This window comes from Panthera uncia, chromosome F1, assembly GCF_023721935.1.
Source record: "Panthera uncia isolate 11264 chromosome F1, Puncia_PCG_1.0, whole genome shotgun sequence".
NCBI lineage: Eukaryota > Metazoa > Chordata > Mammalia > Carnivora > Felidae > Panthera > Panthera uncia.
Genome location: NC_064813.1, coordinates 58,856,807 through 58,882,753, shown reverse-complemented (window position 1 = coordinate 58,882,753; position 25,947 = coordinate 58,856,807). Strand labels below are relative to the sequence as shown.

The window sequence follows — 25,947 nt, the reverse complement described above, 5'->3', positions numbered from 1 at the left end:
CGCCCGCCTGCTCGCCGACCCCGGGCGCGGAGAGCCGCTGGGGGCGCGCGGGGCGGTCCTCCCGCCGGTCGGCTGGTGCCGGGAACGTCTGCAGGAGCGAAGAAGTCGCCTCGGGGAGGAGCCGCGGCTGGCCCTGCTCACTCTTGGATGCATTTCAAATCAACTTTCCGAAACACGCCCGCCCGAGCCGGGAGCCCAGGAACGCGCAGCCCTCCTTACCTGGTGGGCGAGCTCGCTCCCCGCCGCAGGGGCGGGAGGAAGCGGCCGGGCGCCGCGGGGAGCTCCGGCCGGGGGAGGCGTAGGCCCTCGACGCTGCGGCCGGCGCGGCCGGGTGGGAGCCCGAGCGAGCGCCGGCCCCTGGCTCCGCTCCTCGGCGCGCCCGGGCCGGGCCGGGACGTGGCCGCGGGCGGCCGGCCTTCTCGGGACGTCCTGGCCGCCCGCGTCGCTCCTCAGGGTGCGGGGGGGGTGGGGGGGAGCGGGGGAGGGCCGGGGCCGCCCCGAGGCCAGGAGGGAGGGCGGAGGCCCCCGGGGTCGTGGGTGCGAGTCGGGCCCCGCCGCGCCGGGGCGGATCCGGCCGCCGCTGACAGGGGCCGTTCGGCGCGGCGCGCGGCGGAGGGAAGGGGTGGGGTGCGCGGGGAGGCGGGCTGCGAGCGCGCCCCCGGAGCGGCCGCCGAGCTCCCTTCCCCGGCCGGGCCGCGCGGCCCAACTCGCCGCGGCCGCCCCGCAGGCACGCCAACGTTCCTCCCCTCCACGTGCAGGGGCTCCCTCCCGGCCCCCGCGCCCCCCGGCTCCGCGGCGCTCGCGCGCGGCGTCCCCGGCCGCCCTCCACCTCCGCCGGCCACCGCGGCACCGCGGCCCTCCCCGCGCCGTCGGAAGCGCGGGCAAGCTGCGGCGCGAGGTTGCTCGCGGGGGAGGTGGGGGGGCGGCCCCTGCGGCGCCGAGCTCCTCCGTCCCCTTCCCCGTCGGCGGGGGCTCCCGCAAAGTTCCCGACTTCCGCTGGGCTCCCACCCCGTTGACCGTTTCAGATGGAAACCCATTCGCGGAGGGGAGGTGGGGGGGGGGGGGTGTTGCAGATGCCATAGGACCCACGCACGGTCCGGGCTTGAATCGGGCTCCTGGTAGAGACGAGGTGGGGTCCCCCCCACCCCCACCCCAGGCGCTGAGCAGGAAGCCGGCTAAGGGGGCATTCTTCGGGGCGAGGAGTGCTGGGGGGCGATGTCAAGTCACTACACCCCCTCAGCTTAGCTTCCAGCGGTAGACCTCTGGCCCCTCCGGGAGCAGCAACGGGGTCTTAACCGTGTGTGGAGTCCAGGAGGTCAGCACGGCGCCCGGCCCCAAGTGGATACTCCATAAATACATCATAACGCAGGCTAACATTTATCGAACATTTTATTTCGTGCCGGGTTTGGTCGCACAGTTAACTCGTTGAATCTTTACAGCAGCCCCTATGGGGGGAGGGGGGGGAGACAATGGTTATCCCAATATCACAGGTGAGGAAAATAGCACAGAGTAAGTCCCCCCACGCACGGTCAGTTCCGCGGGATTCTCTGGGGGCCCCCTCAATCCCTGGGCCGAAGGGAACTAGATTGGACTTGCCAGGCGCTTTGGCACAGTGAACTGGGAGCAGGCGGGATGCCACATTGCGAGCGCTCCCTATTCCCTTCTCCAAGGACAGGACCACTTCCTCATTTTTAAAGAAATAGTGTTGGCAGCTCTTGTTCGGATGTGCTCGGAAGCCTTGACCCCATTCGCCATTGTAAGTGTTTTCTGCCAGCAGACCCAAGCCAAACACTGAATGTGACTTCAGGGAAACAAGGGAAAAGGGCAGAGAGTTTAATACTTTACATCTGAATGCTGCTTTAGACTTTCCAGGATACTTTCACCCTACACGATTTTGCTTGCTCTTTACAACAAACCTGTGGGGTACGCAGAACACAGTTTTAGCCACTGTTTCTGACGAATCTTTGGGGCTTAGTAGGGCTGGGAGATTTCTCTGATGTTGCCCAGATGGCTAGTGGCATGCCCCCCACACCTGTCCTTTGTCCTCTCTGCCACCCCCGGGGCAGACTGTGGGAAAATAATATGGATTACAAGTATCCTTAGGATAATGTATAAAATAGAAGTCAGGCAAGGAAAAAAAATGGAGTCGGGCAAATACAATCATAGGGAATAGTTTTAAATGCCCAACCGAATTTTGCTTTCGCTAAAGGTCTTGAGTGCATGAAATATGTTTAACTAGTGGTAAGAATATTCCTTTTAGAGAATATCCTGAAAGTGTGTGGGGTCCCACCTGACCCGGGACCCAAATCCCTCAAATGGTCTTTGCATCTCTGGAAGGCAGGCAGCGTGATGGGTACAGATCACTCACAAATGTTCGGTAGGAACGTCTTTCCCCAGCTCTTGGGCTCCTGGGTACCTTCACAATGGAGACTGTGTCTTATAATCACATTACAAGCTGTAGCGCAAAGCCCGGCACATACATGTGATTAACAGATGCCATTTACTTCACTGATGGATGAGTGCCGTGCTCGCTGTGTGGGGGGAGCGAGGAAAGGTGAAGGCACATGGGGGTCAGGAATCCAGGGACCTCACTTCCATTTCCCAGCTCAGCTGGGCCACGTTCACCTCCCTGTGCGACTGTACTTCCTCTCTGCGACGAAGGCGCCATATGCAATGGTCTGAGAGGCCTTCGCCGTCTGAAGTCTGTGCAACCAGACTAGACTGATGGTGGACAATGGGGTGGGCTGTAGAACAGCTCCTCATCACATGTTTTGCAGAATGTGTCCAGGTGTAGACGCTGAGGTAGCTAAGTGTCCAAAACATTAAAGATATACCTTGTTTATTTGGGGTTTTCTCTTTTATGCTTTATTTTACCTCGCTCAATGAATCCCGCCCCAGACCCATTATCATTTCACTCTGGCCTGGGCCAGCTCAGTGACATGGTGGGTAGGTAGACAGGCAGCTTTCCCCCTGACAGGTTCTCCTGACCATGCCACATGGTTTTTCATTTTCAACTCAAATGCTATCATTTCACCTTTCGGATGACAGAAGATGCCACAAAGCCACTGTCCAGAAGCTCTTTATGAAGAACCAGACATATTGTCCCTCTCGTCAGAAATATTGTGTTCTGAGCGGTTGTGGAAAGGACGTAATCGGGCTTTAGGAGAGACACCCCAAACTACGGACTTTTAAAGGTGGAAGTGACCTTCAAGCTTATCTGGTCCAAGTGTTAAGTTTATATCGGGTCCAAATTCATTTCCCTAGCCAGCCACATCTGGTCCATTGACTGCTTGGGGCTTGGCCCTTCGTGATGTCAAATTCTACCTCGAAGAGCTGCCTGCTCTGTCCTGTTCACTTTGTTTCTGAACCTACTCCAGTCTCTCTCTCTCCAGACCTGTTGCAGCTTTGCAGTGACCGTGGCTTCAGGGCCTCCTCTCCTTCCTGTGGCCATAAAATACCCGTTGACGCGGCCTGATTTGGCGTTAGCCTTTTCAGTGGCCGCCGTTGACTCAGACCGCGTACGTTATTAACAAAACCTCCTCAGTCCTCTTCCACACAAGCTGCTGGTAGGCCACATCTCCCCCGAACTGCAAATTGTACAATTGGTGTTTGGCCCCAAGTGTGGAAACTTAACATTTATCCCCGTTGAGAGATAGGCAGCTGTTCCAAACATCAGGGATCTTGCAACTTCAAGCAGATTCCAAGAGATCCAGGGACTGTGTCTTAAGCCTAGTACTTTGCTTTGAGCGGGGGAAATGCAGGGCCCTGGCCAGTCTGGTCTGGAAGCTGCCGTCGTTGGAGGAAGGCGCACCACGGGCAATGAATAAAAAGCAACAGTGAATAAGGGGCCCCAAGAGGGTACACAGGATCCCTGTAACCTGGGGGTGCTTCACGGAGGAGGTGCCCCTGGGCCTGTCCCAATTCTCTGCCCTCACCTGTCCTCAGCCAAGTAGCAATGTGTAGAAGATGGGGTGAGACAGGCAGACTGACCTTCCTTCGGCCGGAAACACAGAAGCACCACCCCCGGACTCATGAACCGCTCGTGGCTGCGGTTTGGGGAGAGGAATGAGGACAGGGGAGGCGGGGGCTACCTCGGGCGCAGTGGGAGGGAGACAGCTCGGGAGGAAGGACGTCCTGGTGCAGAGTGGAGATGACAGGAACACGTTTTTTTACTTTCCTTTTCTTGCTCTCATTCCTGTGTCTTATTAAGGGAAACACAAAGGGAAAATTGTGTTATTTGTTAAAAAATGTCAAAGTGTGTTTCCAGCGAGAGGAAGAAAAGCAGACACATTGCTGCCTAGACAGAGAAGGCCGTCTTCTGGCGGGGGCGGCCAGAGACCAGGGCGGTGGGGGGCACTGGGGCTGCGAACTCTGCTGACCCCTGGACTCTTTCCCCAGGACTCCCCCTGGTCCCACACTCACGTTCAGGAACCAGGGCACCGGGTGCCTCGGAACTTTCTGGGGCAAAGGAGGCCATCCCAAACCAGCTGCTGGAATGGGAGGGGAGTCAGCTAACAAAGGCACCATTTACGGCCCCGCATTCTTTGGATCTTGTCTAGAATCCTTTACGTGGCCCAGTCCGTCTCCCTGTTGGGACTGTGTGGTCCTTCAGAGAAGGACCCAGGTCAGACCCATCTGTGTTTCTCAACTGTGCCCAGCACCATGCATTCCATGAGCCAGAGCCCCAGCGAATGTTTGTCGACTAAACAGACAGTGCTCTTAAGTTTTAGTCCACCCCATGGCATAACTGGGTGTGCTAGAAAGAACATGCCGGGCTTGAGAAACACCAAGGTGTGAGTTCAAATCCCAGCTGTGACATTTGTTTCTTTTTTTTTTTTTAAGCTTATTTATTTTGAGAGAGGGAGAGGGAGGGAGAAAGCAAGCGCAAGTAGGGGAGGGGCAGAGAGAGAGGGAGAGAGAGAGAAAATCCCAAGCAGGCTCCGAGCTGTCAGTGCAGAGCCGGATATGGGGCTCGAACCCATGAACGGTGAAATCATGACCTGAGCTGAAACCAGGGATGCTTAACCAACAGCCACCCTGGCGCCCCCTAGCTGCAACATTTGTAAACTGTTAAAGCTTAGGTCCATCAACTCCTCCCTCCTGTTCCAGAATCCTTATCTGTACAAGGAAAAGAATAATATTCTTCAACAGTTAATAGAAGGGATGGATGCGAAACACCTAATAATCTGTCTGGTTTACTTAATGTTCAAATATCCTTTACGGCCCCAGCTAGCCTCCCCATGAATGAGCATAGTTCCTCAAGGAAAATCTTCCGGGCTTTGCCGTCATCTCATGAGCTAACAGGAGTCAGGCCAGCATTCGGATGGAGTTCACATGTCTAGTGATGGCACCTAGACCTAGACATGTGCACCTAGACCTAGATGGCACAGGTCTAGACCTAGACATGTCTAGTCGCTGGGTAGTTGAGGTGTCTCGGTGCCCCGGTTAGGCTGTGCCCTGTGACTGGGAGGGTGGCATTGCTGAGCAGTGAGAAGATGGGGCCCTGGGGCCTCACAGACCTGGGACTGATCAGTGACTCCGCCACTTATGGTGGCCTTGGGTACGTCCCGCCATCCCTTCAAGCCTCGGTTTCCTCATTTAATGGATCAAGGGAATAACTGGGGGCGGCATTTGTGCATGTTAACTGAAATAACACGACATACCTAGCATGGGAACAGGCACCCGGTAGGAGGTCTAGGAGCTGTTATCACCACCCTCGTCACCGCCAACCTCACCATCAGACAACAGGCACCTGTAGAACCACGTTGTACTTTGCTGAGTGGCCCCAGTAGCTCGCGTTTGGGCGCAAGTGTCCAGAGAACGTGCCTTGAATTAAATGGAGCTGAACTGGATCGAAGACCACCTTTGGCGCTGAGTGAGGTTCAGGGGGAATCTGGCTCGTGATTCAACCTCCAACCTGAGGAGGGATGTCTCTCGGGAAAAAAAAAAAACCCCACGTGCTCGGTAACAAGTCCCCAGATGGCAGGCTTCCTGCACAAGCTTCTCACCTGTGGGCCCTGACAAGCCCCATCTTTGACATCTACACGTGATACTTCGCACCGAATACCGGGAGCCTGGCAACAATGGGAAGGGGGAGCTGTCGTGGTCACAGTCACGAGGAGTGAACTCCCCAGGCACCAGCACGGAGAGAGATCTGGAAGACGTGAAGTCTGCTAAAATCCTGAGCCTGCTTCACTGACTCCTATGCCCCCCACACCGCAGTTGCTATGCAGCGAATGTGTCAGTGGATTTAGGCAGAAGTCCCTGAACACAACGTCTGGTGGAGCCGTTGGAGGCCTGGCTACAGCTCCCTGCAGCACTGGGGCGCCCAGCGCTGGGGTTCAGCAGCTCGGAACGTGGCCCACGGGCAGACACCTCACAGCACAGAGAGCCGCCTCTGTGCTGAGCAGGTGCAGGGACGGCTTCTACCAACCCAGTAGCAAAGACCCCAGCTACTTCCGGGCGTTTTCGGGAAGGAAGGGGCCTCGTGCGTCTCCACCCACCAAGTACATTAAACCAGAGTGGCTGCTGAGAGGACAGCCCTCATCCCTGCCCCACACTCCCATCTCTTCCGATGGCTAGGCCACGTTTATCAAATGCCAATTTATTTACATAATATGCCCCACCTAGTTTCTAAAAAGGATTTGAGGTGACATACGAGTATTATCAGTATTGTAATAGGGTTTTTCTTTTAATTTTTTTAGTGTTTATTTTTAAGAGACAGAGACAAAGAGAGACAGCGTGCAAGTGGGGGAGGGGCAGAGAGAGAGAGGGAGACACAGAGTTAGAAGCAGGCTCCAGGCTCTGAGCTGTCAGCACAGAGCCTGACATGGGACTTGAACCCACGAACCGCGAGATCATGACCTTGAGCCGAAGTCAGACGCTTAACCGACTGAGCCACCCAGGTGCCCTGTAATATGTTGTTGTTTTTTTTAATTAAAATTATACACTGGGAACAGAAGAGGAAATCATCCCCCAAAATAACTTGGGGACAATATTTTAATTGTGATAGAATGTTAAGTGTCACCCTGAGTTTACAAGAGGAGACAGAAGAGCGAGGCCCTACAAGATTGCTATGATCACATCAAACTTTGTGTCAGTTATATTGACATGACCAGCTGGCCTGTGGAGAGACCCCACAATAAAAGAACACACATCGAATCCACGAAGGCAGAGATCAAATCGGAGAGCTCGTTCACAGCGTTGGAACAGTTTTACTTTTATATACTGACTGTATTTCTCCTCTTCCAAAAATAATTTCAGCTCACATGAAACTAAAGAGAGATTCAACAAACTGCAAAATCAGGAGGAGAGGAAACAGAGATGAAGATGTGCTAACTGTAAGAATAGTGGCCTCCTGGGGGCAGAAATTATGTGTATTGCCTTGCTCCCCCCCCCCCCGTAGTTGGATCTAACATAGCTCTGAATACCTACTTGGCACCTGTTATGTGTGAATTTTTGAATAAGCCAATGAATACTGTGATTGGGAGTGAAATTTGCCTTTGGGCTTCCTAGTAGCCAGAGCAAAAAGGGATACCACCACCCCACAGATATTTTTGCACGAGTGCTGGAGTTGCAACCGTGGCTTTGTCTGAGGAAGCAAAAGAGAAAGTGTATCCTTAGTCCTCATAGCTCTAGATGCCTTTGCCCAAGTGCATACACGGTGAACCTTTCCACCCCCATCCACAGCACAGTGTCCTGCACAAAATGAATCCATTAATGAGATCAGAAAAAAAAAAAATTCTTCGATGCATCTAAAGTATAATCATTCCCACCTTTCTTATCCCGTACATGATTTATCTACCACCCTCTTTGCACCTTGAATAATGGAGGGGAAAAAAAAAAAAAAAAACTTGTCAGGAGGCTTTTGAAAGTGATGGCATTCCAGGCAGATTGCAGGGCTTGGGTGAAAGCATGAACGGCGAAAAGCTGGACGATCTCTTTGGACATAGGGAAGTAGGCCAGCCGGGAGGTTTGAATACTGGACCTCAGAGTTTATCACTCACTCTGTAGGCCACTGGCCGCCTTTGAACGTTTTGGACGAGAGTAAAATAATCAGGAATATGGTCTGAGTTGACAAGATGGTCTGGTAGCAGCGGGGCTGATAATTCAAAAGGAGAAAGAGGACGTAGAACAGATAAACTTTATCACTCTAGTATAAGCAAGAAATCCAGGGCCTGGACCAGGGCAGGGACAGCAGAAATGACATCGAGGGGGATGAATGTGAATGACCTCTCAGAAATCGAGCCAACAAAGTTCCACATTGTGAGGTGAGGGCAACAGAAGGAGAAGAGGAATCAAAGAAGCTTGGGGGAATGGTGGCCCCGGAACAGAAGAGGGAACAGCAGCAGGATGGGGTACCAGAAGTTTGGTGGCTTTTCACAGTGTTTTCACATTCATTATCTCATTGATTTCATCTGCCAGTAGAGAGATCCGCCCTGAACATCAGCCTGAAAAATACTCTGCCCCAGCCCTGGAGCTGCCAAGTTTCAGTGACTAAATCTTTGCCTCGGATCCTGCCGGTGACAGCAGGGCACCCGCTTGAGGTGTCTTGCCCGTTCCGGGCCGCGTGGAGTCCTCGCAAGGACTGAGCCATCCTGTCCTGGTTCTGTGCCAGCAGCAGCTAAGAGCCAGGTAGCGAAGCACTCCGGCCTGCGACGCTTGCCAGGAACATGATGGGTGTGCCCCAGTGGGTGTGCCCCAGGGTTCAGCCAGAGTCTCCCGGAACATCTGGGCAGGGCGGGGAGGCAGGAACACATCCATCACTTTCTTTAGCGACTCATCTTTCTTCCCACTGGGTAGCGGGCTTTGGCTTCGCCACTGACTCACTCCCAGGCCCAGGCAGTGGCTTCTCCCCCGGACAACAGGGCAGAGCACTGCTCACCTCCTGGAGGCAGGACCTCCAGGAGAGGCCTCCACGTGTACCTGGCTGAGCCTCAGGGGGATGGGTCCACCGATTTCATAAAGAGAACAAACACTGATCTAGTTGCTAAAACGTCAGCCCTGCAAGGGACTCTGGGCACGCCTAGTCCAGCCCCCATTTCCCAGCCAAGGTGCCTCCAGTCTGTAGCCTCCACTGTCCCCATGCTGTCCTTGCCCCCCTCCTCACACACCGTCCCCAACTGACTTTCCAGCCTCATCTCCCCCACTCCCCTTCTCTTCTCTGTCCTCGCCCACTCCACACCACACATGACCCCTGCCCCTAGAAGTCACCCTGACCTTGCCCAGATCCTGCAAGCGCGCCCCTGTGCTTGGGCACAGACTGTGTCCTCAGCCAGGAGTCCCCTTCCCTTCCTCCTCTGGCCCATTGAATACCTACCTCTTCTGCTCCTAGACAGGTAATTAGCACTTCCTCTGGGTCCCTTCACGGGCTGTTTAGCATTTATCACTTGATATCACCAGTTTTCCTTTCGATGCCTGCCTCCTTCACTGGAAACACACACATCTGTGTCTTATGGAGCCTTGTGTCCTCAAAGGCTGGCAGAGCTGGGTCCTGCTGACAGGTGGGGAGGGAAGAAGGAAAAGGCAGATGCTGCTAAGGCTCACAATCCAGGGAACAAGGACAGGTGCAGTCAGGTGTCTCCCCCCACCCCCCAATTCTCCCCAACATCTACTAGGTATTCAGTTCTTGCTTTCCTTCCAGAACCTCCTTCCGTACATCAAAGAAAACACAACTGTAGATCCACTCCCCACTTTGTAACCCAAAGTGCTCTAAACTTTTTTTTCCCACAAAGCCCTTTAAAACCCTTCCGAGTTTCTCATATGTATCCTGTCTCCATTTGAGTCTCCAACTTAAATATCCAAGAGACAAAAGAAACCACACATTGAATGTAAGTTAAAGCACACCGCCTCTTGCTTTTGAAAAAGACTGAGTTTCTGGGGAAACCATGTAAGAATCACATTGTCATTAAACCCATCATATTTTCAGTGCATTGAGGGAGGGGTGTTGCTTAAAGATATCTGGAGTGATTCCTTTTATCAGTGATGGAATGATCAGTGAATGCTACACTACTGTTCAAACTATGTATTAGGTTCAGATCAACACCCCAGTTTGTCGGAACCCAGCACCACACACGTAAGCGAGAACAAGTTTCCCCGTCTCGCTAGAAAAAGAGGTAGAATTTACAGCCAGAGTTTCTCCCACAGAAACCTGGCTGGCCCCACGGCCTGTGGGATCCCAGGGGCCGGATCCTGCAGGTACACGGGTACTTTCCGGGAATTGTAATAAGGTGAGCAGAAGCCGCTTCAATGATTTGAGCTCACAATGGCACCACCTAAGGACCTAAACTGTTGAAGACTGTATATCAAGGGTCAATCAGTTTTAGCCACGGGCCCAGTCCAACCCACTGCCTGTTTTTGGAAGGCTTGCAACCTAAGAATGATTTTCGCATTTTTAAACGATCTCATAAAATCAAAAGGAGAAGAACATTTCACGAGAGGCGACCGTCATGTGAAATTTAAATGTCAGTGTCACTAATAAAGTTGTATCTGAACACAGTCTGCTCTTCTGTTCCGTTACCATCCACGGCTACAATGGTAGCAGAGTGGATCATTGAGACAGAGGCAGTAAGGTTGCAAACCTCAAGGGTCTACTCTCTGGGTCCCTTACAGAAAAAGTCTGTCCCCAGCCCTGCTTGAAAGGACACGGCAAGACCCAGAGCAGATGTCTAGATGAGATGGGCTTGTCTTTTAGGGTGTTGGGGTGTCTATAGCTGGCCAGGGAGGCCATGAGGTTCTTTTGAGCAGTGGATCAGATCAGATTGAAAGCGGTTGAGACTTCCATCCCTTTTAAAGAAAGGCATCGTCATCATGAACCAGTGCTGACAGCTCCCTCATGGACATCAGAGGATCAAACTGACTTTTCCTAGCCAATTCCCATGTCATTCCTGGAGTTCAAGGTGAGCAGGTGATGTCCAGCCAACTGCAGGTCACATTACCCTCCTGCAGAACCACAGGTGTCCACAAGGGGGCGGCAGCTCTCCTGTTTGCAGTTAGTCTGATGGCCTTCTCAAGTTAGGGGAGCAGCCCCAGAGACCTCTGTGCCTCGCTAGCCTCCACAGAACCTTCTCTCTAGACCGGTAGTCAAGAATGGGGCCTTCTTACCATGCAGGAACCACATAACCCTCCTACCCCAGGCAGCCAGTCTGACATCTTGGTGGTTGATCATCAAACCTATTAGTCTTGAATATCAGCAATAAAAAAGAAAGAAAGAAAGAAAACAAACAAACAAAAAAAAAAACCAAAAATTGGTTGGGTGTCTCTCACTTGTCCTTGTCTGCTCCTGACTCCCTCTGCCATTCCAGTCAAGCACTCTGTGCCAGATTTTAGCCTATGGTCTCTCAGCTCTCAAATCGCCTTTGCGATGCTGGGGCTAGGGTTTCACGCACCGAAGTTGTGTTTTTTTCCAGATGATTCCATGTGAGGCTCTGCTAGGTGAAGATGGTGGAAGAAGGGATTTACCTCCTGCAAGTTTGCCTCATTGGGCTCCCCCTCTGTCTGTGGCTCTGACGGAGGCCCCAGCAATGTTTCCTCACCCTGGTAATAGCAGTCCCTTCCCCCGATAGCAAGTGCAGCCCGCCCACGTCCTCCCTAACACCACACAGCGATCTTCCCAGTGTCTGCTTCAGAGACACTAACACCAGCTGGTCGTGTCCTATCCCCAGAGCTCTGAGCCCCAGGTCGACCAGGCCAATCCTCCAAGGTCCTAATTTTTATATATTCCATCTTCTGCCCTTGGTCCCCCTAAGTCCTATGGGTGGTAGGGTCTCCTGTGATTGCTACATGTATTTATTTATTTATCTATCTATTTATTTAATTTTATTTTGAGAGAACACACACACATGCACAAGCAGAGGAGGGGCAGAGACAGAGGGAGAGAGAGGATCCCAAGCGGGCTCTGCACTGTCAGCACAGAGCCCGATGCGGGGCTCGATCTCACAAACGGGGAGATCATGACCTGAGCCAGAAACAAGTGTCCGAGGCTCAACCAACTGGGCCACCCAGGCGCCCCTTACTACGTTTATGAAAACCTAGTGTTCTCCTCCTGCCTTTTCAGCGACCTAATTGACAATGTTATGCCTGGTTAACTATTCTTTATGTTAGATTCTCACTGTTTAAGTAACTAGGGCGGCTTCTGTTCCCCAACTGGACTCTAACTGATACCCAACTTTTCTCAGGTCCAAAACTAACAAGAGATTCTTGGATTACGGATGCTCCTAGAGCCGACCTGGAAAATTAAGTCTATAAACGCCTCATGCACACGTACAGGTAAAGACACTGGGCCACTCTGCACTTGTGCCTGCTGAGGGGGGGGGGGGGGGGGGGACTCTCACCCAGTCCCTCAACCCCATAGTCCAGACAAAGGAACCGGGAAAATGAAAGTACCCAGTGCCCCACAGTGGCCTGGTGAGAGAGAGCCGGACCCTTCGCAGATCTTCTCAATTGTGTCTGGTCTGGCAGAGAACAATCCTCAGACACAAATTCTTTCCAGACAGCAAGATGCCTGGGAAAAGAGAAGCCACGTGGAGCACAAGAGAAGGGAGCACAGCACGCCCTACCTGCTCAGAGCTGTTTAAAGATGCTTGAGGGCTCCCACTCATGAAAGTCCACCCTGCGAAGAAAGAAGACGCCTTCATGTTGGGAGCTGATTGTGCAGCCGATGGGATCCCAGTACAGATTATCTTCTAGTGGGAAAAACACCTTAAAAATTAAAATGCCTGGCGGCAGATTTGGACCCGTGCAGGGGGCCGAGCGGGACGAGAAGCGGGCGGGCACGTTGGAGGGAGAAAGAAGGTTGATGGTCCAACCTGTCTCTCTCTGCTCAACATGGAGCTGGACCCTGGGCGGACCAACAGCGCCTCTTCAGGACCCCCTGAATGACACAGAGCGCTGGCCACGGCGTTTAGAAAACAGAACCTCGTCCCCGCCGTCACCGGGAAGCACAGATTCGGCCCAGTTACTTTACTGGGATTCCCTTTAACAAAGTCTCTGCCCTCCTTTCCCAGAATGCCACGGACCCAGACCCGGCAGGCCCTGGCCGTTGCCGTGAACTCGGGCGCCCCCTGGCGGCCAGAGCCTGAAAGGCACGAGGGCCGTGTTCGCCGCCTCCACGCCCACCTGCGTGCACAGCCGTGTTGGAGACTTACTTTACCTACATCTTTCTGTCCTCTTTCCACATTCCTATGGGGCTAAGCCAAGGTCAGCACCCTCGTCCCCCTCTCTGATTTTTATATCCAGCTCTTTCTTCATGTGGCCGCTGCCCGGCTTGACCCGCCTCAGTCCCCTTTGAGTCGGAAGGCTGCCTGCTTAACCCAGTGAAACCTTGGTTCCTCAAACTACCAGGCGTAGCTCTTGGCGGAAGTGACTGTGAGTATTGGAGGGGAGGGTTGGCCCGGGGGAAGGGGGGGGGGTCTCTTCCAACTCTCAGACCACCTGGGTGTAGAGGCCCGGAGGAAGAAAACCAGCCCTAGGAACGAGGGCACGGAAACGAACTACTCTGGACAGATCGTTGCCGGCCACTCCTCCAGCTGACCTCAGGCTGCCGGATGCCAGGACCCCAGAAGCGAACTGGTCAACCGCGCTCACCTCTTCTGGGGACCGCAGACCAGAGTTCGGAAGACGTGTGTGTCTGAACAAACACAATCCATGTCTAGCAGACGTAGATACGGATTCCTGCTTTCAAGAATTCACCTCATTTCCTAATGAACTATAAGAACTCAGCTTCCTTGCTTTGGTCTCCTCCCCCCCAAGAAACTTTGCAGGGGATGCAAATAGTTTTTGAGAACCTCTCTGCCCTTCCTCTGTCTACCCTCTTTTCCCTACCTGTCAACACCCAGGGTGCAAGCGTGAGGGGAGGTCAGAGCAAGGCAGGGCGGGCATGGTCAGGACTGAAAGGGCAGGAATTACTAGGGGTGCATCTCCCAGCTCTCGTGCCAGGGTCCGCTGACAAGGAGATCTCTTGGAAACCGGGAGGCACATTCTCCTGAAGCCACCCGACTTTCCGGATGGCAAAGAGGAGGCCTCCACACCATCCCCCCCCCCCCCCCCCCCCCGCCCCCACATACACTTGCTCCCATGGACGACACAGCTAACTGATCACCGCGGTCAGCTGAGATGCCATTCCAATTCCTGCTCCACAGCGAGCTCCAAACAGCCACTTCAAATCAATCGGGTTTGACAAAGGAGACAAAACCTTCTTCTGGTCCTGCGTATTTTAAAACATAAACATAAATATGCGATTTATTGTCATCTGGAACATTCATTCTTCCCCAGCTGCTTAACTCCGACCGTGTAAGTATTTCATAGCCCTCCCCGCCTTTTGAAAATTTGAGCCTCTTAGTCCCTTCAGTATGTTCTTGAACATGATCTCTCACCTCAGGGCCTTTGCACTTACTTCCCTTCTGCCCGTCTTGCTCATTTCCTGGACGCCTTCCTGCCTCATGTCTCCACTTCTTTAGGTTTCTGTTCAGTCACTGCTTTATCAGAGAAGGTGTCCCTGGCCCCTCTCTAGATAAACAAACACCCTCTGCTTCCAGCCTCACTCGGCGTCTGCTGCCCCAGTTCTCCTTCATGGCATTTATCACCAGCAGACTGATCACTCAGTTATTCGTGAGTTGATTTTTTTGTTTCCACTACCAGAACGTAAGGACCGTAGATCAGGGGCTGTTTTGCTTCTTGCTGTGTCTACAGCGCCCAGAGGGAGCCATCAATAAACACTTGCTTCGTGAATGAAGGAATGCGTCCATAAATAAACAAATAAAGAATTTGCGATGGAAAACTTCTGAAAGGGAACCACCTGTTCTCTGCACAGAGAGGCTTGCAACAAAGACAAGGTGTCGAAAGTAGACAACCTCTGAATAGGTGCTCCCCACGCAAAGCTCATAGGAGAAAGTTGATCGTAAATAGAAACACTCCTGTTCCCTTTTACTGATATAAACACCATGTTGGACAGTATATGCCAAGATACAGAGAATATCCCCTCCGCACATATAAAATGCCTCACCAACTCAGACTCATTGGAAATAAGGCAAAAGTGAACTACTGGAAAGTTCAGACTATTAAAGTTGTTAATGAAATACACTTCTATTATTTTCAAATCCGGGGGCACTTTCCTTATTCAACTTTTGGACACTTAATAGCTCAATTGAATCTAATTCATCTCAACTGCCCCCCCCCCCCCAAAGCCACAAACCCAGAAGTAATCAAAGAGTCCTTCAGGCATCAGCAGCAATGGGGCTGAGGCTGAAAATATCCAAAAATAGCCCAAAGCAGGAAATTTGCTGAGATTCAGTTATTCTGCTAACCAAAAGAAAGTGGGACTCGCACTGACAATCGATGCCTATAGAAGTGAAACTCTGCCAACATCCAAGTCGAGAAGAACGGGAGGAAACAGATATAATAATAATCATATCAAACAACATCAACAGCCAATATTTATTGAGCACTTACTACATGACAGGCCTGACTCCAATTGCTGTACATGTATTACTTATCTAATCCGTACAACCACCAACTCAGGTAGGTATAATCATGTCCTCATTTCACAGATGAGGACACGGACACAGACAATACAATAATGAAGGGAAAAAAAAACAGAGTACAAGGAACCAAATTTTAGGCAGTTATGACCCTGGAGAGCAGAGGAGACCGAGTGGGAAGAGAAATGAAAGACACCAATGACAGAGAGCTCAGAGCCGGGCACTGGGTGCGGACATGCCTCAGTAACTCAGGGCACCTCTGTCCTGTGAGACAGGTCGGTGATGAGTCTGTAGGTGAGCCCCGCTCCCATAAAACCTCCAGCGCGATTACCAAGGAGGGAGGGGACTCCATTTGAATCTTCATGAGCCAATTGCCAGAAAACTCGCTGGTCTAGAATTTCTCATCTAGATGTATTGACAACTCACGTTATCGCAGAAGCTGCTTTAAATTTTTGAATCATCGCAGAAGCTGCTTTAAATTTTTGAATCATCGGAACCAACACATGTTGTTTTGTGCAAATACCTTGGAGAGGCCTCCAACGTTACCTGTGCTCAAGGAGTTTAAGCAATCCCCGCAATAAATCTGTTCTCACCATCCACCTGCATTTTCTTTCCTTTTTTCCCCGTGGATGGGGTTTCACATTGGCACACTTGGGCAGGATCGCGGGTTCGGAGTCAGGAGACCCCGTGCAGGTGCATGCATTTCTCCCTCAAACCCCGGCCGTCCGCCATCCTCCAATAGCTGATACCTGGTCTGCACCCGGGAACCACACGCACAAGTGAGTCCCCCCCCCGTCCCCCCCAGCTCTGGAGAGAGCGCGGGCAGGGGCGGGGTGGTAACTCGGGGTTTACGACCTTTTCCACTCACACATAAAATCTGTCAGCGCTCAGCCTGGAATCGTAAGCAAGACAAGTGAAACTTTCTAGGTTGCCATGGTTCTTTCCAAGGGGTGCGTTCGCAGCCAATGGGATACTCGGGCTACAGTTCCTGGAAAATGTCTTAAACAACCCCTAAAAGAAGCCCACTTGCCTTGTGCGTTGTATCAACTCTCCCACTGTATGAGTGGAAATTGAGACTTTATGGAGTTTTTATATGCTGTAATATTTTTTTTCAAATAAATCTCTCCTATAAATCCAAAATAAACCCAAGACAACTCACCCCCCGGCCCCCCCGGCCCCAACGCCCTTATGTCTGGCCCGTGGCCTGCTGAACATTCTTGCCCAGGCCTGATTTTTTTTCCTCCAGGTTTCATTGAGTAACTCGTGAGACGGCTCTCCGTGATTCTTGCCATTCACAAGTCGGTCTCAGTTGTTCCTCTGATGTAAAGTGTGGCCCCAACGGACCCCACCTAAGCCCAGCCTCTCACTGCCACAGGCCCCAAGCACTCCGACCTCAGAGCAGACCCCAACCTAAAATATTTCCGCTTGCTCTCAGGACACAGTAAGCGCAGACAGGTCTGCCGTGCGACGGGGTCTCTGGTGGCTACAGGAGCCCAGCAGGGCCTCAATCTTCCTGGTGGGGATGCCAGACGGAGTCCCTCTCCAGCCACCAGCCAGGATTTGGGATTTGCCCTCCCACTGCGCCCACCGGTGCAGCTGAGTCGGCTCATGGGTATCCCAGGTGGTTGCCCCATGGTACCCAGATGCACAGACGTTTTCCCAGAGGTCTGTGTTTCTTCTTCAGATCCTATGAGCTTGGGGTGTCACCGCCCACTGCCCCTTCCAGTGGCACATGGCCTTTGCCCTGCAGTCTGTCTTCTGGCAGGCGGCCTGGCAGAGGCCAAGAGAGCCTCGTGCGCTCCCAGAGCCCCGCGAGCCCCGCTGTGGACCCCCAAACTCGCGCAACCTCCAAAAGACAAAGCCAAATGAAGTCCTGCGTTCGGGCTTCCCGTAGACCCCACATCGGTGACGTTTTGCATCAGTGCAAACCTCTGCACGGGATGTCAGTCACCTCAGGTTAACAATGGTTCGACGGTTAAGAGCAGCGCGGTCTAGGACGGATTGTTTTTCCTCCCATCTACCTTCTCTGTGAGCACCAGTTTTTCACAGAGCCGCATGGCCCTCAGAAAGAAAAACATGGTTCCTTGATAAAAAGCAAGAGAGTTTAGATGTGATATGAACGGATCTCCCGTATTTTTTTAAAGTTTAAAACAATGCGTAATGGTTTGCTCCAAGCGTGTGTTGTTTAAGAGTGATACTTAATATTTAGCAAATTGACCCGGAACAAATTGAGTGGGAAGGTCCACCGTCCAGCTCTGTGCACGTCTGTCATCGACTTGCTCCCCTCCATCCACAGGAGGGGGAGGCCGGCACAGCCTCCCCTTTTGCTGACCGGCTGTCAGTCCCCAGAGCGCAAAGCACCAGGCCTCAGACTTGGCATGTTCCCTCAGGAAAGCTCCCAGCGGGAAATTTTAGAAGTTCATATTTTCCCTCACCCTGGGAGATGCGCAAAGGCCAGACACAGCAGTTTCGGTCTTTCAGGTGAGAAAACTCAGCTCCCGGGAGTGAAATCCCCTTGGAATTTCCAGCTACCCGAAGGCCTGACCGTGGGGTTGCGAGTTCTGTCTGTGAAAACCAGTCCTCTGGGCACGATCGTCTGATAGATTTCTCAGACTCCCTTTAGAGGCATCAGGGGTGACCATCAGCCCCACAGGAGAGGGGTCACCGACATATTTCAAGAATTCTCACAAGTTAATTGGAAGAGGAAGTCACCCAAACTGATCACAAGATAAGCCTGACAACAATTATATATTGTTTCCTTTTAAGTCAGCCGCACCAGCAGAAACCTCACCTTGCTGGGAGGTATCAGCCCTGCTGCGCCCCGTGGAAAGCAGAGAAGGAGAGGAGAGGGGATGGTTTAGGCAAAGGAGCCCTTGATCCCATCCACCTCCGCGGTGCGCCCCACCCCCACCGTAGTAGCTGGCCACGCCCACCCACCTGTTCGGTAAGTACAGGCAGGGTCTGTGGCTTCCGGTGAGACGGCCCAGGGGGCTCCGAGGATGTCTCCCGCCAGCCCCCGCCCTCAAGCAGCCTACAGACCGCTGGGTGAGCCGGCCAAGGCAAGCTGGCCAAGGCAAGCGGAGGTTTCTGGAAGGTGCCTTGCAGGCTTGGAGATAAGCACAGGTGTGGTGGAAAACCCCCGGGGCAGTGACGACAGATAAGACCTAGTCACAAAGTGTGCCACTGAGTCGTTCCCAAGTAGCATACAGTGACGCTCTCGGAGAAAATGGTCAAAAGTTTTTTTAAAAATGGGGCGCCTGGGGGCGCCTGGGGGGCTTGGTCCATTAAGCTTCCGGCTTCAGCTCAGCTCATGATCCCACGGTCCGTGGGTTCGAGCCCCACGTCGGGCTCTGTGCTGACAGCTCAAGAGCCTGGAGCCTGTTTCGGATTCTGTGTTTCCCTCTCTCTCTGCTCCTCCCCCGCTCATGTTCAGTCTCTCTCTCTCTCTCTAAAAATAAATAAATATTTTTAAAAAGAAGAAGGAAGAAGAAGAAGAAGAAGAGAAAGAAAGAAAGAAAGAAAGAGAAAGAAGGAAGAAAGAAAGAAAATGGTCAAGGAATCCCTGAAAAGTGGCTGTATCTTCTATAGAGCACTTTTGCACTAAAATTTCTTCCCTGGTATTATGTCTCCGCTTTTCAACTGTCCTATCCATCCACTTGAATTTTACAAGCCTATTAGGCAAGGCTTTCTACTTTTGTGGGTTTTATTGTGCTTTGTTTGTTGCTGCTTTTGAAAACATGAAAAGAGTTTTATTTTTGTTGGCCTCTAACACTGCGCAGAGTCAGTGGAAAACAGTGTCACAGACGGTTCTAAACTATGGCAACATGCAAACCCCTGGTCGGGACAAGCCAGCGCGGGGTTGCAAGAATGTTTGAGAAGGCAATCGCCTGCTGCCTCCCTCCAAACCCCCTAACGCAGGGCTGGAGCACACTCGTACTCCTAATTAATAATGTTAAATGCTAGTATCGTATAATGCACATTGCAAGCGCCTATCCTGCATCCGACAGCAAACCAGTAAGGAGGGCGGGTGCTCTGACTCCCGTTTTACAGAACAGGAAACTGAGGCTTAGGTAAATTGTGGCTGGTGGCCCATGTGCTCGCCCCTGCCCCTGCGCCCCGCGCGCGCGCGCACAGGCACGGCTCCGGGGGCTCCCGCTGCGGGGACCGGGACGGGGACCGGGCGGGGGAGGGCGCTGGCGGGACCCTGCTCCCCCCTCCCCGGGGGCGCGCGGGCCCGCCCGGACCGCTGGGCCCTTAGCACGCGGCGTTAGATAATCTCCGGGACAGCCAAGGCGCAATCCCTGCCAAACCGCAGGGAGGGGCGAGGCCGGTGGAGGGAGGGGGCTGGGAACTGTTTGCTGTTGCTTTTTTCTGAATTAAAAGAAAACTGGGGAACGGAGCAAGCGAGGGAGCAAAGTTCAAGGGAGAATCTGGCAACTCACCTTGGGCAGACCCCTGGCCTGCTTCCAGAACTCTCTCTTGGAATGGGTGAGGCCGCCGAGTGTGTGATGAGTGCTTAGTGAGTATTCATTGTGGATGATGGATGACTGGCCTGGAATTCGTCCACACCACAAATTTGTTCCTCTGTACACCCAGGCAACCAAGAAGCCAAAAGAGGTGGGGGGATCGGGTGCCGCTTTAATGGCAGTCTCCCTAGGCTGCTGGCACCCGGGCCTCCCAAGCCCTGGACCCCGCCCTCCCGCATTGTCTCTGCCTCTACTCTTTCCTTTCCTGGGCCCTAGAAGCACAGCCCCCAGTGACCCTTTCCTCTCCAAGGGCCAGCGGGCGCTCCTAGTACAGTCCCAAGCCCCTTCCTTCCCCGGGGCGGGGCGGAGATCGGCGCTAAACTAGGAAGATCTCTAGGAAGTTTCCAGGGCAGCCTCTGGCCTCCCTGCCTCCAACCCCTTCCCTCTGCTGCTCCCCTCCACCCTCAAAGCTGCCAGAATCACGTTTCCGTTCCCTGGTTTTGATCATGTAACATCCCTACTTGCAAGGCCAGAGTGAGTCCCAGTGGCCTTATATGTCAAATCTCAATTTCTAACCATGAGCGTTAAGATCCTCCCCTGTGGCCCCCCATCTTGCCTGCCCCACCTCAGGGACTGTCCCTCCTAACTCCCGCAAAGCAGAACTTCTGCTCAGATGATGCAAAACTCAAGAGCCACTCCCACCGCAACCCCCACCACTTAGTCATTCAGCAAGCATTTATTGAGCATCTATAAAGTGCCAGGAGCTGGGCTGCGAATACAATAAAGAACATGAAAATAAACGTCTCTGCCCTCGCAAACTGTACAGTCAAGTAAGAAAGACAGTTAAAAAAGAAATGACATTTTCTTGCTCCCAATTGCCACCGAAATAGCATGGCTCATATTTAAACCTGAGCACGACTATGTAAAATAAACCAATAAACGGACCGTGCACAGAAAGGAAATACAGCAAAATAGTTGTCCCTGGACAGCTAAGTAGGGAGATTAGAATAACTATTTCCTTCCTTCTACTGTTAGTTTCCAAAATTTCAGTACTGATCGGGTATTAATTTTATAATAAGAAGCAAACTGTTTTGTGGTATCTCTTACCTTTTTCTTTTCTTTTAAGAAAACGTGGAGATTAGGGGCCCCTGGGTGGCTCAGTCGGTTAGGCGTCCGACTTCGGCTCAGGTCATGATTTCATGGCCCGGGTCGGGCTCTGTGCTGACAGCTCAGAGCCTGGAGCCTGCTTCGGATTCTGTGTCTCCCTCTCTCTGCCCCTCCCCTGCTCACACTCTGTCTCTCTCTCTCTCTCTCTCTCTCTCTCAAAAAGAAATAAACGTTAAAAACATTTTTAAAAAATATTAAAAAAAAAGAAAATGTGGACACTATAGAAAGCATAAACAAGGAAGTAAAAATCACTGACAATTCCATGTTAATACATAATGAGAATCAACGTTTTATTTCATTAGCACCCAACCGCGGTCATATTTTTTCACAAAATCAGGGCTCACGCTGTACAGTGTTCCATAACCTATGTTTTTACTTAACATGACATATTATGAAGAGCCCTCCATGGCGAACTGTCGCACATCAGTCTTCATGACTTCCTCATACGTATATGATGTATGAGCCGTAATTAGTTTAATCACTATACATAAACCACGCATGTGTTCCTAAAAAGGGAGAAAACTGCGGAGGTTGGAAATAGGCTCTGGAATCACTCAGATGTGGATTCAAATCCTGGCTTCACTGTTTACTCACCCTGACTTTACTCAATTGACTGAATTTATAAATTGACTAAATTTTCCTAGGTCTCATTTTTCTCATACCACATGGTAATTATAATGTCTTCTGTACAGGTGATTGTGGAGAACAAAAGAAACTAATATATTGAAGTTGTTTGGGCCACACCGGGCACACAGAACTCAATGAGTGGTGGTCATTAGCCCTGATAATTTCTTTGTGGGTACAGTTTGTGGGCGACGGGGTTCAACCGTTTTGCAGTTTTTCGACACAGACTGCCAGGCTGCACTATAAAGAAGTACATAAGTTTCATTTAAAGGAAGGCAGAGACAGGGAGAAATTTTTTTAAAATCACGGTTGTATTAAGCCCTGTGTGCCTATGTTGTAACGGGCTCACCCAGGGACACAGACATGAGCAAAACCCTCCAAACCCTCCACATGTGATAACTCAGATGTTCACCAGCCTTCTTTCCACCAGTGCTAACCCCTCCCTCTCCTAGGAGTCTTCCTAGATGAACCCCCTACACCCTCTACGGCTTACTCCCAGGAACCCCTCCCGAAGAATGAAATCACTTTTGGGATACCTGCGTGGCTCAGTCGGTTGAGCCTCCGACTTCGGCTCGGGTCATGATCTCATGGTTCACAAGTTCGAGCCCCGTGTGGGGCTCTGTGCGGACAGCTCGAAGCCTGGAGCCTGCTTCGGATTCTGTGTCTCCCTCTCTCTCTGCCCCTCCCCTGCTTGCCCTCAGTCTCTCTCTCTCTCTCTCTGTCTCTCAAAAATAAATAAAAACAGGGGCGCCTGGGTGGCGCAGTCGGTTAAGCGTCCGACTTCAGCCAGGTCACGATCTCACGGTCTGTGAGTTCGAGCCCCGCGTCAGGCTCTGGGCTGATGGCTCGGAGCCTGGAGCCTGTTTCCGATTCTGTGTCTCCCTCTCTCTCTGCCCCTCCCCCGTTCATGCTCTGTCTCTCTCTGTCTCAAAAATAAATAAAAAACGTTGAAAAAAAAATTTTTTTAAAATAAATAAATAAAAACATTAAAAAAAAAAAAGAATGAAATCGCTTTTAGTTCTTGCCATTTCAGAAGAGGAAAAGTTGTCCCCGGGTCAGAAGTGTCTAAGAAGGTCTGAGACATGGAATGCTATGCTTAAAGATGCCACATCACAGGTGACAAAACTGGGGCTTCAGCAGAGGCCGCGCCCCCTCCCCCGCCCCCGGAGGTCACGTGTAAGCAATGAGCCCTCTCCTTGGACATTCCTGGTCACTCTGTACACCTCCCGCCACGGGGCCACCCCCGACCAGTTTGCGTGTTTTATGCTCAGTCTCAGCCCTGAGTTATCCGCCATGCTATGTCAATTTGAAAAATCTTGCCCTTGACTCTTGCTTTCATGCAGCCCGCTGCCCTGCTATCTGTCCGGATCATGTCTGCTCTCGGATACCACACTCCCACCCACCGCCCTTCCTTGAACCGGGGAGATAACGGAATCTGTGCCCACCCCAGCATTCCTGCACATCCCAGACATGAAAGCAGTTGAGAAACATGCAGAATCCTCCCCGATCTATTTCTTGTTTTACCTTGCATCCCCTTCCACTTTGATGTCAGGAGACGACTTGAAAGAAAAGAAGCTAATGTGACCTCCTACCCTGGAATGCCAAGAAAAACAATTACCAGGGCAGTGGAACGCCGGGAGCGGAATGTGGACACGGATGAGCTGGGCGAGAATGGGTGGGTTTCCGGAACCTGGTTCCGCCGCAGGACCGACCAGCGGGACCTCGTGCTGGAAGTCCCCGGAGCGCCCCACTTCCAGAGAGGGAGGGGCTCCTGTCTTTCCCTTTCCCTCCGATGCTTCAGGCTCTTAGCAGAGCTCCGGAAGAGCCCTGGAAACTTCCTGGGAGTCAAATAGACTCCCAGCCCTGAGCACTGTAAGGATGGGGAGTGGAGCCTGGTGGGTAAAAGCAAGTAGGGGTGGGAAGGAGGCTGTCTACCTGCCTCCCGGGCCCGCTGCTAAGTGATGCTAACCGCTCCCCCCGCCGACCCCCAGGACACAGTGAGGCTCATCAGAGAGCCCAGACCACTGACTGGGAGCCTGTGATGCCCAGTGTCTCCCCAGGTGCAGTAATTATGGCCCTGTGCCCCTTTCTGCAGCGGGGCCGCCCTGCGGGCCGTGAAAGGCCGTGGGGGCCTTGAAAGAGGCTGCTTTGAGGCAGCAGAATTTCACCCTTACTGTGGACAACAAGGGCTGTCTTGTTGTGGCCCTTTATCCCTGCCCTCTCCTCCCCTTGCTTACCAGGTCACAGTTACCGTTGTTCTTCAAACAAGCCAAACTACTACCTGCCGCAGGGCCTTTGCACGTGCTGTTACCCCGATCCGTATTGCATGCGGCACTCAGCGCCCCATGTGTGTACCGACCTGCACAAAACATGAAGGCCTATAGCCTGTCCTGCCTTCGCGCGCACACATGCACACACACACGTGCACACACTCCTCCTCTCAATGGAACACCCGTGTGTTGTAACATTGCTGGCACTTTCTCCGCGTTCACTGCTCTGATCAGCTGCCCGCTCTTCAGAAAAGTCCTCCACAGCCCCTCGAAGGTAGCAGCGTCTCCTCCCCAGCCCAGATCATCCTTTCCTCCTGCGCCGTGCACGCTTTTCTTTCTCCCGTGCTCCGCCTGAAAGAGAACTTCTTATCTGTGGGCTTCACTGTCTGTTTCTCTATTCCTCCCGCAGAAGGTAAACTCCGCGAAAGCAGGGGACTTTTTCACTCGCTGCCGAGTCCTGAAATCCAGAACAAAAGCTGACTGGGGCAGGAGCTGAGGGCAACATGCATCTATAACCAGTCACGAAAAGACCTTCAGATGTGCTTCTAGGAAGACACTCTCTGTAAGCCGGGAGAGGGAGGCTTGCTTGCACACCCCCCCCCCACTGTTCTGATTTTACGTGAATGGATCAGCGTTTCAGCGGACCTGCCCCCAAATCCAGGGCTGTACCAGTGAGAACGGTAAGGATTCTTCTGAAGGAGGTAGGCTGAAAGAGGAGGTCCTTGCAAACGACTGCTCGGGGACCCAGAATGTAAACTTACACCCCCGCGTCAAAAGCACGCATTGAAGACGGATACGTCTTTTCTAAGTCATACCTCAAATTCCACCGTTTACAGAGGAAGTATGATTGCTGACAAGCATAAGCCACTCAGAAATACGACAGGAATTATGAAGCCCGGTGGAAGGAGCCATCCTTGAGCTGGAAGGCTTGACAGTGGAATCTCGTTCTGTTTGCTCCCGTAGTTTTGTAACCATTGGAAATGTTTCTTTTCGGCCTTGACTAGAGGAGTGAGTCAGTGTGTGAGTCAGCCGGGAAAAGAGCTCATGCAACAGAAGAGAGTCCATTGGCAGAGAAGGAGATTCAGCCCCGGAGGGGAGCCCAGGAACCTGGGCTCTAGTCTCCCGAGTGGCGATGGTTCCCTGCACCGCCCAGACCTCTACAAGCCCTCCCGTCCGGTGAGGGACATTACTCGTGCTCCCCGAGGCCTCCGACTCCCTGACCTTTCTGAGCACAGGTTGCTCAGAGCTAGATGTGTTCTAGCAAACTCGGCCGGCCGATGCAATGGGAATGGAATGATGTGCTTCTGGAGGCGAAGGTTTGAGAGCCGGCCTGGGATCCCCCACGGGAGCCCGCGAAGCCTCGCGTTGAGATGGTGGGGGAGACGCTCAGTTTGGGTCCCATAGTATCTGCCTGCATCCACAGGCTCCCGCCTTCCACCGTCCCTCCCTTGAGCCCGTGGCGGGTGGGAGAAATACAGCCTTGAGGTGCCTATCGGTTTATAAGAGCACACCCGGCCTTTCCGGAAATCCTACACCTAATGAGGCGGGTGTACAAACGTAGATGTCACGTCATCCCGTGGGGCTTGTTGTGCACTCGGGGGCACCGAAGTCCGTCCGGCAAGGCCGGGATCCAAAGGCTGATTCCAGAGCTGCCCTGCCTGATGCCCTCTCCGCCACGATGCTATGACGTCTCCCCCTCTGGAAGAGACCCGGCTCGTATGTTTCCCCCAGCCCCGTGGGGCCCGCAGCCCTTATTCTGGACCGTGACTTTGAGTTTGATTTGTTGAGATAAATAAACATGTGTTTTGTTTTTTCCTAAAAAGCAGCCTAAAGTGCAGACGCATGTGAACGAGTGAGAAAACAGCACTGCGTGGCTGAGCGCGGTCAGGAAGGCCCCGAAGGCGCCATGGGGCTGGGTGTGCAGGCCTCGGCCGGGCAGCGTGA

General features: G+C 52.7%; 1 long non-coding RNA gene across 4 annotated transcripts; it reads right to left on the bottom strand.

The window, feature by feature from the left end:
* Positions 1-1,275: 1,275 nt before the first annotated feature.
* LOC125925947 (uncharacterized) lies at positions 1,276-18,599 on the bottom strand. Of its 4 annotated transcripts, none has more exons than XR_007458950.1 (7): positions 18,414-18,599; positions 14,099-14,203; positions 12,700-12,871; positions 12,558-12,610; positions 9,320-9,496; positions 4,092-4,201; positions 1,276-3,786 (listed from the first exon to the last, which is right to left on the bottom strand). It is a non-coding gene; the product is annotated as an uncharacterized LOC125925947 (long non-coding RNA). The 4 variants fall into 4 exon arrangements; XR_007458949.1 differs by having other exon boundaries at positions 3,936-4,201; positions 9,320-9,493; XR_007458948.1 differs by having other exon boundaries at positions 9,320-9,493.
* Positions 18,600-25,947: the final 7,348 nt, after the last annotated feature.